The sequence below is a fragment of the Silene latifolia genome, unplaced genomic scaffold (assembly GCF_048544455.1).
Source record: "Silene latifolia isolate original U9 population unplaced genomic scaffold, ASM4854445v1 chrun_scaffold_16, whole genome shotgun sequence".
Lineage (NCBI taxonomy): Eukaryota > Viridiplantae > Streptophyta > Magnoliopsida > Caryophyllales > Caryophyllaceae > Silene > Silene latifolia.
In genome coordinates, this window is record NW_027413123.1 from 9,630,756 (window position 1) to 9,635,431 (window position 4,676).

Here is a 4,676-nt window from a genome sequence, read left to right on the forward strand (position 1 = left end):
TCAACCAATGACTTTATCACAAGTTATACGATAACAGTGGGAGCATCTTTTAAGTTAAAGAGCCCAAGACTGGTAAGAAGACTAGACATATACTTAGATAAATTCATGTTATTAGATATAACATTGAAAAGAAGGAAATAACAATTAATAAAGTTGGAATATATGGATATATGGTATATCCATTGCCAAGCTTTTATTGCATTTCAACTAGTGTAAAAGGTACACTATAGATTATGACATATGAAGTAGTAATAGAGTATTGACTATTCATTTATGATAATCGCATTTATCGTTTGAGTTTTATTAAACTCACCCATTACTTTGTTAAAACCAAATGAGTTGTAAAGGCAAATTGAACCCCATTAAAGTGAACTGGATTGACATAGTATTCGCCCCTAGTTGCTTAAAGGAGCTGACGTCTCGAAGTAACTGGAGTATGATGTGATTGCTGTCAAGTTCAAGTGCTATAGAGTCATATGGGATGACTAGTCGATCACATAGGCAGACTGTATGGGACAATCTGTCGAGCAGTGACCGCTTATAGAGTTCTGGTAATTCATAAAGCCTGATCGTGGCAAGAGCTGCTATAGTATTCTTATGAGTCAATTCTTTTGACTAGAGAATATTCGCCCAAGTTGGCACAAATTTCCGATTGATGTCTATTTATGCTCTACGACTGTCGTAACTGAGGTTAAATGAGTATATTTTGGGTTATGATGAACTGTGGCTTAACAAAGGGAATAGTGCGATAGGAATTGTCCACCCCTTTGTCAGGGTTGTTTGAAATCTCAAGGCCACTCGAGGAGTTGCGAACTCAAAATGCGTGGCCATGCTCAGAAAGTTAGACATTACTGTCGTTTGACGGTGGTGATCAGTTCATCCCTTAAGGTCACACCTAAAGGACAATTCCCTTAATAGACAAATTGATTAATTGTATGACGATACAAGTTAATTAATTCATTAAAATTGAACAATTCATTTGTGAGAGAGAATATTCATATCTTATTGTAATGGGATTAAATAAGATTTATTTTAGTAATTGAAATACCTTATTACTAAAATTGATTATTGTTTGTGAAACAATTGAGATAAGAATGAATGGTTAATTATAATTACAATATGTTGTGAATTATAATTATATGACCCATTTTATTCATGTGATCAAGTATCACTAGTCAATTTATTGTATGTGATTTAATTAATTTATAAAATGATATTTATTTGATAAATATGCATTAAATTAAATAATAGTAACATGTAACATACTACATGTGACATATTGTGTGACAAATGACAAATTGACAATATCAAATGGTAGTCCATTTTTTGAGGTGGACCAAAATGGAGGGAGTAGTAGTGGGTTGTGGTTATATTATTTGATGTGATAAAAGATATATAATCATGGCTATTGTTTACTAGCCTTACAAACCTACATTACTTTTCTTACACGCCTATATTTTGGAGACGGTAAAAAGAAAAAGAGAAGATGCTCTCTTTGGCACTACCCTACCCAGCCACTTCCTCCTCTTTTATGAGAATTGTTCTCATTTTTTACACTACTAATTCATTCATTCATACTACATGAAAAATACATATTTCTCTCTGCCTCTCTCTAAAAACAAGTTTTTAGAAAACAAGAAATTGTTCATAAAACTAGTGTAGTAATAGTGATAATATTAGAATTAATTTTAAGGGTACTACTATATTAATCTATTTATTTAATATACTAGTTTAAGGGATTAGTCTTGGGTGCAATCATAGAAGGATCTCTACATTGAGATTTTTGGAGCATCATCCACCATATTAAGCTCAAGAACAAATAAGGAAGGTGACCTTATTTGTACCCTTATTTCGAACCAAATAACAATGTAATGGACATTGTTTTATTTATTAATCTCTTATTTTGTTATGCATGTACTAGATCTAAAGAACAAACATTAAGAAATTAATTAGTTCACTATTAGAAGAGTCTAATAAGAGGTATATGAACCTAACATTCTGTTAGTTATATCTAGGTATTATTTTTGGTACATAACGACCGTATCAAATTTTGGTGCCGTTGGCAATAGCCCTGTCTGTTTGTTGTTAATTCGTTTATTTCTTTTCGTCTCAGGGAATTTTTTATTCCTTGAGACAGTTCTCACTTATTTCCTTCAGTGCTGTGTATTCCCAGGTCAAAAAGGTCAGAATTAGTTCCTGCTGATCCTGAGCTAGAGAGATCTTTTCGGCATAGACTAAGACTGCAAAGGAAGATTCAAAAGGAAGACTTGAGTACTTTTGAACCTGAGCTACAACATTTTCTGTTTGCAGAACATCCGTCTTGTGAAGAAGACAATTCTATTTCTGCTATAATGCCAGTGAAGATGCCTAACATTACGAGTCACTCAGAGCCCACAGCTGCCTCGATCCCTAAAGGTTTCAAACTTGCGACCGAGGATGGTAATACTTTCGACATCCAGCCGTCCTATATTAATCTGGTCGAACGGAATCTGTTTCGGGGTGTGGCGGGTGAAAATCCGCGTAAACATATGGAGGTCTTTACTGACTATTGCTCTACCATTCCCGCCACTAAGGGAGTGACCCAGGATAAGATAAAGGAAGTCGTGTTTCCTTTTTCTCTGACCGACGGAGCCCGTGAGTGGCTCACTTATCTTGATCGTACTACAGCCGGTATCACCAACTGGGAGACTCTCGCCCTTGCCTTTTATAAAAGGTACTTTCCTCCACAACATACCAATCAGCTGAGAGGAAAAATTACAAGTTTCAAGCAGGCACCTAATGAGAATTTTTATGAAGCTTGGTGTCGTTTCAAGAAGTTGGTAGGGTCTCTTCCTCATCATAGTTTTGATCAGTGGTTCTTGTGCAACCAGTTCTATAATGGGTTGTATAACGACCACCGTGCTATATTGGACGCCTCATCTAATGGGCGATTTCAGAAGAACAATCATGATGACAAAGGATGGGGAATGATTGAGGATATGGCTACCCATTGTGCTGAGTATGGGAACCCAAGAGATGGTATTCGCATAGTTCATTCAGTTGATAATGCTGTAGTGGCTAAGCTAGAAGCCATGAATGCCCGTTTTGATAAGTTAGATTTGCAAGCTGCTGGTGATCAACAAATGGTTCACTTGTTGACTAGATAAGAAACTGTTACTTGTGAGAGATATGGGAGTAATGACGGTCACACTGCTGTTGACTGTCTAACAGAGAAGGAGCAAGTCCTTGCCTTTCAGCAATATAGGTGTTTTGTGTGGATTTTGCGCAAGGCGAAATCAGGTCAGGGTAGAGTTGTGTAAAGTTAACTAGCTCTAGATGGTCTATTGGTCAGGTCGTCATGGTAAAATGTAAAGCTGTAAATATAATGACAATAACAATAATGAGACAAATAATTTTGTACGTGGAAAACCTTTGAATGGGAAAAAACCATGGGCACCAAGCCAGGAGAGGATTTCACTATGTAATTTGGGAGAATTATTGTATGACAATGACAATGCTTATATTTCTCTAAGTATTGCGTAAGTAAATGTATGCTTCTTCTTGTGCAAGAACGAGATCATTCCAATGTCTTCAAACTGTTCCTTATATAAGCTCCAATCTTGAACGGCTGCCTGATACTGTATTGAATGCGGATTATTCTCCATTATTGCCTGTAATAATTGCTAAATATTCCTCCCTTAATTACTACATTTACTGGGAGATCATCTCATTCAATGCTGCGTATATAATCCTTTTATAGTACGCGTTTATGGTCTAATATCGTCCTGATATTTTGACCGTTGTTCTCTCCATGGCCTGGCGCCTATCTTTGTGTGCCCTGATAGCCTGACATCCTGACTGCCTGATGGTCAGGTTGAGATGAGATATTGATCAGGGGCTTCTGCGGATTTCCAGGCCTAACAATTGCCCCTTATCTCCTTATTTTCAGTGTGCCAGGACGAAAAAATGAGGAGAGAATTTTATTTTTAGGAAGATTACCCAACGGTTAAGTTATACCTAGTCCGTTCCCTGTAACGGCTATTTTACTGCAGTTTATGACGCGTGTAAGATTTACTGCAACCTCCTTAATGATTATCCACTTCCTTTACGGTTAAAACCCTAATCTTCTCCACTATAAATACCTGCGTGCTTCATTAAGTTGAACTCACCAAAACAATTCTTCTTATTTCTCTCTTATTAATCCTTCTCTCTAGTTCCCCTAATTACCAGTTTCTTCAATCTTCGATAAATTTTTCATAATTTTTCAACAATGGCCATAAAAAGGAAGTCCACCAGGGCAGCGACTCCTGCAACCCCTCCTTCTCTGAATCCTGAAGGGACTTCTTCTGAGAATTTACCTACTTCTTCTGCTGCACAACCTTCCACGATCAATAATACGAGTGATTCTCCATTGGAGATGATCTCAATATTCCATGGTGACTTTCAATTCAAGCCTACGAAGGCTTTAAATGAGGATCAGTCTCTTGGAAACCGCTTGAAGCCCGAGTTTGAGAAGGTGCTGAAGGATAAGGGAATTATCCCTGCTGATACTAAAGTCTGGATCCCTGAGAACTCTCCTATCAGGGCCGACTGGGCTTGTCCTGGTTGGTTCTGTATCCATGACTGGGCTTTCAGGGCAGGTTGTAAGCTTCCCTTTTCCCCTCTTATGGTTGAGGTTATTAAGGAGATTGGTGTTC

General features: G+C 37.4%; 1 non-coding gene across 1 annotated transcript; it reads right to left on the bottom strand.

The window, feature by feature from the left end:
* Positions 1-2,739: 2,739 nt before the first annotated feature.
* On the bottom strand, positions 2,740-2,845 carry LOC141637348 (small nucleolar RNA R71). Its single transcript, XR_012541732.1, has one exon. It is a non-coding gene; the product is annotated as a small nucleolar RNA R71 (small nucleolar RNA).
* Between the last annotated feature and the right edge of the window lie 1,831 nt (positions 2,846-4,676).